Source organism: Prionailurus bengalensis, chromosome F2 (genome assembly GCF_016509475.1).
Source record: "Prionailurus bengalensis isolate Pbe53 chromosome F2, Fcat_Pben_1.1_paternal_pri, whole genome shotgun sequence".
Taxonomy (NCBI): Eukaryota; Metazoa; Chordata; class Mammalia; order Carnivora; family Felidae; genus Prionailurus; species Prionailurus bengalensis.
The window spans coordinates 73,629,223-73,641,543 of NC_057353.1; the positions used below are offsets into that span (position 1 = coordinate 73,629,223).

General features: G+C 45.3%; 1 long non-coding RNA gene across 2 annotated transcripts in view; it reads right to left on the reverse strand.

Annotated features, from left to right (window-relative positions):
• The window catches only part of LOC122495823, an 80,402-nt gene that overhangs the window by 45,092 nt on the left and 22,989 nt on the right, over positions 1 to 12,321 (reverse strand). Inside the window, exons 3-4 of one of the 2 annotated variants that reach the window (XR_006300615.1) lie at positions 9,047 to 9,162; positions 1,378 to 1,775 (exon numbers count right to left, since the gene is read on the reverse strand). This is a non-coding gene — a long non-coding RNA (uncharacterized LOC122495823). Of the gene's footprint in view, positions 1 to 1,377; positions 1,776 to 9,046; positions 9,163 to 12,321 lie in introns of those variants that run through there. The other variant, XR_006300614.1, reaches the window with a different exon arrangement.

A 12,321-nucleotide genomic window follows, 5' to 3' on the forward strand; every position in this document is an offset into this window, starting at 1 on the left:
CAGCTTTCTGGGTCAGATTGTCCATCTGTAAAGCAGGGAGGCACCCAATTTTCAAACAACCAATGACCCCTCATTGCCTTAGAACGCCATCAAGGTCTGCCCACTTTCATGGCCCCAATGTCACTGCTTTTTCCTCTTACCACTCTGATGCCTTTGCCTTTCTTCTTCTATCTGCACCGACTTTCCCCCCAAGTCTTTGCTTCCTCTGCCGGCAATGCCCTCCTTCCCTCACTCTGTAACGTGGCCATCTGTGAAGGAATGTCCTCCGCAAGGCAGGCTGAAATCTTAGCGTGAACCACTGACAGAAACCTCAACTCTCAGACTTTTTTCCCCGCTTTATTTTGAAGTCAAAGGGGGCGGGGGGAGGATGAAAGCACACCCACATCAGGAAAAATTGTTTACTTATTTATTTTGAGAGAGCAGAGGAGGGGCAGAGAGAGAAGAGAGAAGGGAGAGAGAGGATCCCAGTGATGTGGGACTTGATCCCATGAACCGTGAGATCCTGACCTGAGCCGAAATCGGGAGTCAGAGGCTTAACTGACACCGAGGCACCCCTAGAGACTGTTGTCAGTAAGTGATTCCCAGGGGTCCCTGACTGGCTCCACCGATAGAGCATGTGACTCTTGACCTCAGGGTCATGTGTTCAAGCTCCATAATGGGCGTGGAGCCTGCTTTTAAAAAAATTAATAAAAATAAATGATTCCCAGGTTCTTCTCTAAGAGCAGTTTACGGTGAACAACTTCCTGCCTCCGGAGGCCTACACTGGCCGACTCCTCCTCTCACTCCTTCCTCCCAGCATACAGCGACTAATAAGGAAAAGGTCGATATCACAATTGTGGGGGCATGTTTGTCCTTCCCACCCTAACCTCCTTGACACCTGCCAAGATGACACACACATGAACGGAGCACACACATGTGCGCACACACACATCAGAGTGTGACATCATCATCTCTGACACACTATGTATTGGTTGTTGTTGTTTGTTGTCTGCTTCCCCCCCCCTCCTGTCACCGAATTGTAAGGTCCCTGGGACTTAAGTTTTTTGCTCACTGTTATAGGTCTAGTGCGTATATTATGCAACTCATAATAGGATTCATTCAATATTCAACAAGTGTTGAATGCAGAAATGAATGAATGAATGTAATGAATGATGGATGGATGACTGAATGGTGAAAACAACTCACTAAACTTATAAGAGTAGAAGGGCTGCTACTTATTAATTATGCAATCCTAAGCAGGACTTAAATCTCCTAACGAATGAATGATGGGTGGGTGGATAGATGGATGGGTGGATGGATGGATAGATGGACAGATGGATGGATGGATGGACAGATGGATGGATGGATGGAGGGTAGGTGGATGGATGGATGGTTGGACAGACGGATGGATAACGGGTGGGTGGACAGATGGATGGATGGAGGGAGGATGAATGGGTGGATGAATAGATGGATGATGGGTGGATGGATGATGGAAGAACCCACTTAAGTCACTTAATCAGTAGTTCTGCTACTTCCTAGCTTCACAGTCTTAACTCAGAACTTACACCTGTGTGGGCCTCAGTATTCTCATCTGTGAAAAGGGCAGAGCAGCATTTTAAAAGAAACACAAAAGTTACAGAAGAACTAAGTCTACCCATACCTCCACGTGCAGCTCTAACACCATCATCACCATGCAGACTTTACCTGTTCCTCCAACAGCATCTGACCCTCCTCGAGGTTCCTCTACACCTTCTATGTGTCCTTCTTATGCATGATCACTGAGGGCCGAGAATGTGCTGTGGAGAAGAACAGAACTTAAAGACTGACTGAGAAGAGATCCCTGGAAGACTAAAGGGGGCCTTAGGAGAAAGCTAGAAATGCACTAGGTGGCCTGAGAAGGACTTTTTGACAAAATGAAGAAAATCCACAGGAAGAAAGGAAAATAGAGAAGGCAATAAGGGGAGAAAAAGCAGTAAATGCAGCCTCGACCTTCTTGAAATCGGAAAATTATCTGCATGAAAGTGGTAGGATTTTTTAGAGCAAGGAAGGCATAGGCTGAGGGAAATTAGAAGCCCCATGGACACTAGATCCCCATGAAAAGGATGGGAAGGCCACAGGGTCATTCATTACAGGCAAGGGCACAGGAGGGGATGCTTATGTGTCAGTGATTTTCCTGTGTCCCAGTAGAGACAGCAGCATTTATTTACAAAATGAACAAATTATGCAGGGCACCAGAGGCGGGTCTCAGGACTCAGCACAGTGTGGAAGCAGAGGGACCCTGTGCGTGGTCACTGGTATCCCAGTGAAGAGGAACAGTACCACCTAGCGTTCAGCAGCTTGCACCTACCTAGCTTTTAACATTTCACGACTGAAAGAATTTGCGAATCCCGTTCAGCTAAAACATATTTTGGGCTGACGTATAAACAGTTGATTCATTGCCAAGAATAAATATGCAGTCATTCCTCTTATGCTTTGAGAGAGGAAGGATGGATTGGAAAAGAAAAAGAGGGTAAGAGGGTGTTGAGGGTGCCAATTATGGGTCAGGATACAGCCCTGCAGAGCCTGTAAAGGGAGGCAATCAACCCACACAGGAGATCTCAAAGGCTTCTAATTTTGCAGAGGGCTGTCATTCAACTGGGCAAGGTTAAAGGGGACGTGTGTAGTGAGCTGTCCATTGTGCTAAGGCCTAGGGGACACAAGAGGGAGCTATGCCAAAAAACCCAAGATAGAAGTAAACATCAACGTCTGTGGAAACAAAGAAGGGAGGAATTAACTTGACACGTATAAGGGACCGGGCAAACAGGGTCCTCTTCCCAGCTGTACCGTTCCCTCACTGTGGGTCCTCAGACGAGTTACCTTAAGTCTCTCCGAGCCTCAGTTTCCTCCATGAAAATGATGATGGTAATAATGACCACACCGTATTGCAAGGATTAAAAAATGTATTTGAAAGAACCTAACACAATGCCTAACACCTACAAATATTCACTAAATGTGAATTCCTATTATAGAGGAGGCTTCAGGGAAGGTGTCATTGGACAAGTGACTTTTGAGCTAGATCTAAGAGAAGTAAGAGTTTCATTTTCTCGGCTGAAGAACTCTATCCCCCCTTAATTGAAGGAATAACTCGAGATGGATGTGCTTGGAGCAGTGAGGACTGATCGATGTATGTACCCCTCCTTCCAGACAGATAAATGACTTACTACAGGATGTCAGTGGGTGACAGCTGTCACAGGCAGATCACCCAGACCTCCCAAAGAACAAGCAGGTTACGCCCAGGTGGAGATAGCATACTTTCTGTTGCCAATCACCCTTCTCTGCAGAGCCATGGGTCGAGATTGCAGGCTGTGTCCCTGAGGGTGTTCACAGGCCGTGGCTGAAAACGGCAGGTCAGAGAGGTATTTACTACAGACAGCAAGAAAGGTTATTCTTGCACTTTCTGAGAGCAATCTGCTGTTTTTCTGCCTCTAATGGATTCAGAAGGCATTGTCACTGCAGAAGACCAGGCTGATTCCACCCCAAAGATACTTCTCAACAGCACCTGTGCTTTCCCGGCTGGTGCACAAGACACATTTAAAAATTCCTCGGCTTTAACGATGGAACTTGCAGATTCTCCCACATCCTAATCGATAATCACAGGAACACTTCAGGAAGGAGGAAATAGGTGTCTGTTGTGAAAATGAACAGGCTTCTTTCCCTACACACGGCCAAGAGCAGGAAACCAGTTCTGCACATCTCTGTCTTGCTTAGAGCGCCACCTGCCGGTCCAGAGAGGTGCCTTCCTACCCAGGAGATCTTTTCCCTGTAGGAATCCTACAAAATTCATGCTCCTTCACAACCAAGAAAAATAGAGAACGGCACTGTACTAGGCATCAGTACATGCCAAACAAAGTGCAAGTGACACATGCAACCTAAGAGACATCTTATTTCCAGCTGGGAGGGCAGGAAGAGACATCAGAGCAAAGAAATCAACTTGTGAATATATCAAAGTTAAACTTAACTCAGTGTGAAAGCAATAATCGAGCCCAGCAATACGTGCCTAGCGTTGTTAGGTGCTGATAATACTGAAGGGGATACGGTGTTTTACCATCACAGAGCCAACTTCGATAATGAGTGACAATTAAAATACAGAGTGAGAGGGGCGCCTGGGTGGCTCAGTTGGTTGAGCGTCCGACTTCAGCTCAGGTCATGATCTCGCGGTCTGTGAGTTCGAGCCCCACGTCGGGCTCTGTGCTGACAGCTTGGAGCCTGGAGCCTGCTTCAGATTCTGTGTCTTCCTCTCTCTCTGCACCTCTCCTGCTCACTCTCATGCTCTGTCTCTGTCTCTCTCTCTCTCAAAAATAAATAAACATTAAAAACATTTTTTTAAATAAAATAAAATAAAATAAAATACAGAGTGAGGGGGTGCCTGGGTGGCTCAGTTGGTTAAGCGTCCGACTTCAGCTCAGGTCATGATCTTGCAGCTCGTGGATTCAAGTCCTACATCGGGCTCTGTGCTGACAGCTCAGAGCCTGGAGCCTGCTTCGGATTCTGTGTCTCCCTGTCTCTCTGTGCCTCTACCACTAGCTCTCTCTCTTTCTCTCAAAAATAAATATTTTAAAACTGTTTAATAAAAAAAAAAATAGAGTGATCATGTGACCCAATTATAAAGAGTATGAAGGGAGTCTAAAGAAGACAGAAGGTTGAGGGGTCTCCGAGTACAGTTCTTAAAAAGCTAGACAGGTAAAGGCAAAAAGAGGGAATGAAAGAGGCGTTCAGTTTGTGGGGATTAATAGATATATTTAGGGGTGTAGATCAGAGCAGGGGTCATCCAGGGGGTGCCCCAAATCACTGATGGGGAGGCCCCAGCCGCACAGCTTGTACCGTATCCCCGCATGCCCCAGCCAGGGCTGAGTGGACTAGGAGGGAGCACATTACCCAGCCTGAGCTGGGGCGTTAGAACAGAGACTTCAGGGTCTCTGATTGGGAAGAAAGGCGTCTAACTTGAGATGTCAAGAAGCCAGGACTGGCTGTGCAGGTGAAGCAGAAGAGAAATAAAGTCTTCAGGAGGAAAAAAAAAAAAGTTCCATTCCGGTTCAGCACCTCTCTGCTACTGTTGTCTCTCTCCTGGGTTATTTTAGGAGCCTCCTAACACGCATCCCTGCCTCTGCCCTCGCCCCTCTCAGTCTCCTTTACAGCAGGAGGTGACTCCGTCCCGACTCTAACCAGACTCCTTCAGTCCCTCCTTAATTGTGTCCTAGCGTCAGACCTCAGAGTCGAGACCTAAAACAGTTCAAAAAACCCACATGGCCTCCCCCAGAATCACCGATCTAATCTCCAGCTAACTTCCCTCTTGCTCACTCTGCCCTTCCCCCCACGCCTCTCTGCTGTTGCTGGAAATGCTGCCTCAGGGCCTTTGTGTTCCCTCTGCTCTCAGCCTGGAATCTCTTCCTCCAGAGGGCCAGAGGGCCGGTAATGCAGGCATTCACCCCTTTAAGGATTGTTCAAGTATCAGGGCACCAGGGTGGCTCAGTCCATTGAATGTCAGACTCTTGATTCCAACTTGGATCATGATCTCACGGCTTGTGGGATCGAGCCCCAAGTTGGGCTCTGTGCTGACAGTGAGGATCCTGCTTGGGATTCTCTCTCTCCCCCTCCCTCTCTCTCTCTGCCCCCCCCCCCACGTGTGCTCTCTCTCTCTCTCAAAATAAATAAACTTAAAAGAAAAGATTTGTTCAAATATCAACTTTTCAGTGAGATCTCTCTTTATTCCCCAATTAAAAATTAAAATGCTGTATAATATCTCCTACCCCTTGTCCTTGCTGTATTGTTCCTAGAACTTATCACTATCTGACACACTACAGATTTTCTTTATTTAGATTGTATACCGTCTGGCTTTGACCCCACCACCACCTCCAACTGTTACTAGAATATGGGGAAGAGATTTTAACCAATTGGTTAGCTAATTAATGCATTCGTGGAGTAGATGGGTGCATGGAGAAAGCTCCTTCTGGGTCCTAATTGTTGTTCTAGCTCTTAATTCACCTGCTCCTGACCCTGCCACATACCTGCCATTGGGTCCTAAGTAACCCCTCTGCACTTTATGAGAAATTCTTCTTTGGTTGCTTAAAATAATCTCAGTTAATTTTTGTTGTATGGGCAAACTAAAAAGTCCTACTGGATAAAATGAGAGAACGGTCTTTGAAGATGCTCTATCTGAAATAACTTGTCCTCTAAATATCCCGAAGCCTTGCTCCCTTCCATCGCTTACGTTTCCGATCAGGTGTCTCTGTTATCATAGAGGTCTTCTCTGACCACCTTCTCTAAGATAGCAACCTTCTAGAATGGATCTCAAGTGTTCTCACCACACACACACACACACACACACAAAAGTACCTATGTGAAATGATGGATTTGTTAACTAGCTTGATTGTGGTAATCAAGGTATATGTACATCAAAACATCATATTGTAGGACCTAAATATATACAGTTTTTATTTGTCAATCATAGTGATATACAACTGGGAAAGAAAATAAAATGGCGCCCTTCTGTCTCCCCATCACAGTCTATTCCGACCCAAACTTCACGTCTCTTTGTAGCACATATGGCTAGTCTGATGATATATTTATTTACGTACTGCTCCCTCCACTGGAATGTAAACTCCAGGAAAACAGACATAGGGTTTTTATCACTGGATCCTCTGTGTTTAGAATAGTCTAGCACCCAGCTCACACTCAGTACCTGTGTGTTCATCTATTCTACAAATACGTTTAAAATGCCAGTCACCGTTCCCAGTGCTGTGAAAACACCTGCCCTGCAGGAACCTATGTTCTAAGAGGAGATTTTTGTTAACTGTGAAGTGAATACACTCAGAGGTGAGAAATGCAGAGGCTGTGTTGAAGTGTTGCTGGACCTGAGAGTTGAGACAAGAACTGAACTTGAGAGACCACCATGGAGACCCTGGTGAGTCATAGAAGGTTTTGGTTGCTTGCTTGCCCAACATCCACCTCCCCCCCCCCCCCACCAACAGAACACAGATTTTCTACTGGAGAACTACCCTCCCTCCAATTTCGGCAACACTAGATCGATTCTACCTTCAGCTCTAGGAGCCGCGCTTCAATAGACGTAAGCAATCAGCATGTGACCCTTTGGCCACCAACGTTGGTTTGCAGTAGAACGTGTGACTCAGTTCAAACTAGCAAGGCAGGAAGACATATTCGTTGAAGCTTCTGGGCAGGAAGTGCCTCTCTTTTCCATAGGAACTAAAGGAAAGGAACCGCTTTCCTGTGGATAGCCAGGTTGAAGCTGTGTGTTCCAGAACCCTTGCAGCAAACATGGCTTCCAGAAGCTAAAGAATGAACAGTACAAGGTAGCACGTGGAGGGAAAAGCAACATATAGAAAATGGCAGAGTTCAGAGAATTGCCCTGATGATGTCAGAACCCCCTGGAACAAACTGCCTGAAGCACAACTTCTGAACTTTGCTGTCCTACAAGCGAACACACGTCCTTTATGGATTAAACCAGTTTAGTATTTGTCAAACTAGGAAAGGAATACATGCTTGTTGAAACACGAGAAATAGTAAAAAAATACATAAGACAGAGCTAATCAGCTGCTTCTATGTTCCTTCTCACCCTATCTTCTGAAATATCCAATATTAACAGTTGGATGTTGGTATGGGTTGGAATGTGTCTCCCCAAAATTTCCTATGTTGAAGTCTTAAGTTCCAATATCTCAGAATGCGACTCTATTTGGAGATAGGATCTTTAAAAAGGTAATTAAGTCAAAATGAGGACTACAGGTGGGCCCTAAACCAATAATATTTGTGTCTTTATAAGAAGAGATTAGGACAAACAAAGGGAAGACCATGTGAAGATATGAGAAGACAGCCATCTGCAAGGCAAAGAAAGAGACCTCAGAAGAAACGAATCCTGCCAACACCTTGGTCTTGGACTTCTAGCTTCCAGAATTGTGAGAAAATGAATTTCTGTTGCTTAAGCCATTTAGTATATGGTACTTTGTTATAGCAGCTGTTGCAGACTAATACACATTTGTATCTTTCCACACCTATCTCCTTGCTTTCATCTACACCTACAACGTATCTACACACAACCATGGATTCTGTCTTTGTTTCTATCAAAAGATTCCTACAATACACCCGCTTTTGTCACAAAAAGCACGGGTACTGCTAAAAATCAGCTGAGACCAGTCCATCTCACCTATTTCCTAATTTTACATGCATGTGCATGTAAATAAATATAATTTCATATAAATGCCATTATATACAACTTGGGGTCTGGAGGAAGAGTTTTTTGTTTTTCTGTTTGGTTTTCTCGTTTGTTGTTTGTGTGTTTTGTTTTTGTTTTTGTTTTGGGGGGGAGGTACTGTTTTCTTTTACTCTCATTTCTTCCCCAAGGGTTGTCTCTCTTCTTTTCCTTCATACCCAAGATAAACCAAATTAACCACCTCATGTGTGTCCCAGCACCCACACTTTTCTCTGATCCATGTAATCTTTTTATTGCCAAGTTATAGCATTCCAACCCAACTGCACAATCTCTAGGAGCTGACGGCTATAACACAAAGATGTGCCTTCACCCCATCCAGTCCGGTCCCAGGGTGGATCTCATGATAGTTCACGGTGGACCTCATTGTGCCTTAGGGCTCAGGGGTTAAAATGAGAGCCCCAGATGTGGACTTTGCCCAAAGCCGGAAGCAGAAGAAACATGGCTGACCACAGGTGACCTTATGATTGCCTTTGTTAGCACACAAGAGACACCTACTGGAGACCGTCAAGATTGGTGGGAAAAGCGAAATTGTGCCGTGGCTGCTGGATACCCTGTAGTAGTCGGAAAGCCCTACAAAAACTGTTTTGTTCTCCCCAATTTAACTCTCCCTGCCCCAACGTCGCATTTAGATGATAACATGGGAACAGACTGGTCTCCGAAAACAGCTCAGACGCACTGATGGCAATCGGTTGTTACTGTCTAGTGTAAACATGACTTATCTGTGTTAACAGCAAAATTACACAACCATGTTTTTGTGCCTTTATAGATCCGTAAAGTATGAGAATGAGACAAGAAGTTCCCATTTACCTTCCTTTTAAAGACTCGAGTTATGGAACCAGTCCTGTTGCACTTTGCTCAAGGTGATCTGTCCTCAGCAGGGTAAAGGCAGAATAGATCAGAGAGACTCCAGACCCAAGGAAGTGCTGTGAAGAGAACAGTGGAATTTCACACAGGATGGCCTCCAGGTACGTGCCATTCAGAAACCAGCTTTGTGGCCGCTGAGCTCACAGTTTTAGGCCACACATCTACACACCAGCAGCCTGTCTGTGCCCTACCAGGAGCTTTATTTTATGCAGCAACTGATTCCACCTCTTTCTCCAGCGTGAGATAAATGCTCATTTGGGCTCGCACACTAGAAATACCCTGTATTTCAGAAACAGAGTGCTGGGGTGCCTGGGTGGCTCAGTCAGTTAAGCGTCTGGTTCTTGATTTCGGCTCAGGTCCTGATCTCATGATTTGTGGGTTCGACCCACACATCCGGCTCTGTGCTGACAGTGTGGAGCCTGCTTGGGATTCTCTTTCTCTGTCTCTCTCTCTCTGCCCCTCTGCTGCTTGCTCTCTCTAAGATACATAAATAAACTTTAAAAAAGAAAGAAAGAGAAAGAAACAGGGGCGTCTGGGTGGCTCAGTCGGTTAAGCGCGTCCAACTTCAGCTCAGGTCATGAACTCGCATTTCGTGAGTTCAAGCCCTGCATTGGGCTCTGTGCTGACAGCTCAGAGCCTGGAGCCCGCTTCAGATTCTGTGTCTCCCTCTCTCTCTCTGCCCCTCCTAGCTCATGTCTCTCCCTCTCAAAAATAAACATCAAAAAAAAATTTTTTAAAGAAAGTTTTACAAAAAATAAATAAAAGAAGACAAAATGGAGGGTTTTACAAATAGATAAACTCTTCAAAAGAGATTCTGAATAAAAGATATGCACAGGTTAACACATGTGAAGATGGAAAAAAAACAATGATAATCCTCTCAAGCAACAAGTGCAAATCAGAACCATAATAAAATATTTGGGGTCAATAAAACAGCAAAATAAAATGCAGTGTTGGTGAAAATACAGGGAAACTGGATTGTCACACAGTCGATGGGAGAATAAATTCGTACAAGCTTTCCAAAAAGCAATTTGATAATTCATAAGCAAATAAACACATGACTACTTTTGAACTGCAACTCTGTTTATGGATGTTAATTCTGGTATACGAATATTTATTGTCTTAGTAAGCTGTTCATAATACACGAGGCTGTTAGTTTTTCTTTATTTTTTAATTAGGCTTCAGACCCAGCATGGAGCCCAACACTGGGCTTGAACTCACAATCCTGCGATCAAGACCCTGCGACGAGAACTGAGCTGAGACCACGGGTCAGAAGCTTAACCAACTGGGCCACCCAGATGCCCCGATATATGAGGTTCTTAAAAATATGAATGGAAGAAGCTTATCGATGGGGGCATCAAAGGCAAGCTGAGGACAAAGCACAAGCTGACACGCCACACACACCCCCCCACACCAGGTGGGACACCTGTGACGTTCTTCAGGCTCTCCTGGCTACCCAAGAACAAAGGAAAGGGAAAGACAAGTGGTTAACTGATAGAGATCGCAGTCCTGCGGGATGAGTCTCAATCAGTCTGCAACTTAATGATTTACAAAAACAAAACAAAACAAAACAAAAAAAACAGGCAATCTCCAGAAACCTATAGTCAGAGTTTCCTGGAGCCCTAACATCACCCTCCCGTCCAGTGATGCGGGGAAGGAAGACAAGAAGAAAATGTAAATGAAATGAAATTCCTTTGTAAACTGGAGCCCACCGGACAGATGCTTGAGGCTGGTGGAGTAGAACATTTCTCCAGCAACTCCCTACTGTCTTCATGTTAATGCTTTGCTAGGGGGAAAAAACCGCCTTAGCTTGACAATAGCTGGGCCTCCAGTATCTCAGGAGTTCTCTTTAACACACGAGGTTTCTCTTTGGAAACCTCCCTTTTGCCTTTCCCTCCCCCAACTCCACAGTATTTCACCAGTCACCCCTCACCACCCCAGTGCAGCTCCTTCTGCCCCCAGGTCCTGTCCCGGGGCTCTAATAAATCATCTTTTGCACTAAAGACCTCTTAGGAACTCCTTTTTGGCCATCGGCTCCTGACCCCACCCTCCCTCCGAAACTTCATCACCTTCCTGGATGTAGTTTTAATCCCCAAAGGCTAGAGGGATTCAGATCATTCTAAGTGCCTACTTACTGCACCTTTTAAAATGCTGCTACACCCACTGGTCACCATCGAAGCTAAAATAAGGAAGACAGTAGGCTAAAGACTTACTGCATTGGTAGACCGCTAATTCACCTTGCGAGAGTCCCAGACCCCCTGCCCTGGACGTTTTTAGCCTTCTCGTGCCCTCAGCCTGGACAAAGCAGTTGGCTTTGGAGTTAGACTGGTCTCGCACTTGTCACTCATTATCCATGTGTGAGGTCAACTGTCAGGCTTTGGGCTTCAAGGTCCTCATCTGCAAAAGGGGGGGTTATGTTCCCTGCCTCGGGGGGTTCTGCAAGGATTAACTGAAAGAGTGCACCTTAAGTGCCGACCATGGTGCCTGGCGCTTAGGAGTAAATGGGCAATAAATATCCCTGTATGTGTGTAGCTGGGGACCGTCCAGAGCAGCAGTGAATTTCTTGGGCCTGTGACGGAGGGGCTGGCTAGTGTCTCCGCTGTCCCCTTGTGAGTGAAGCATGTGAGGAGTATGGTGGTCTCATGGGTCAACAGCCATTCCTGGTGCTTTTATTTTTACTGCCTTTGTAGCAGAACCTTGATAAATTACAGCTATTTGCACGAAACTGGATTGCACAAATTGGGTATCTGTGTCCACGCTTTGCTTCAATCTCATGCTGAGGTAACGGGATTATTACAAAGTGTGTGTGTGTGTGTGTGTGTGTGTGTGTGTGTTTATTCTCTTACTACGGTCAGGGTCTTTTCATCCATTTCTTACTTAGTAGACAGTAAAATCCTTTGGAAATAAGGACACAATGTTAGGGAAGCACTTCCTTCTTTCTTCTTTTCTTTCTTTTTTTTTAATTAAAAATATTGTTTTAATGTTTACTTATTTTTGAGACAGAAAGAGACTGAGTGCGAGCAAGGGTGGGGCGGAGAGAGAGGGAGACACAGAATCTGAAGCAGGCTCCGGGCTCTGAGCTGTCAGCTCAGAGCCCGACGCGGGGCTCAAACTCACGGACTGGGAGATCATGACCTGAGCCAAAGTCAGATGTTTAACCTACTGAGCCATCCAGGTGCCCCTCTTTTTTTAATTTTCAAAATAATAATAATAATAATAAT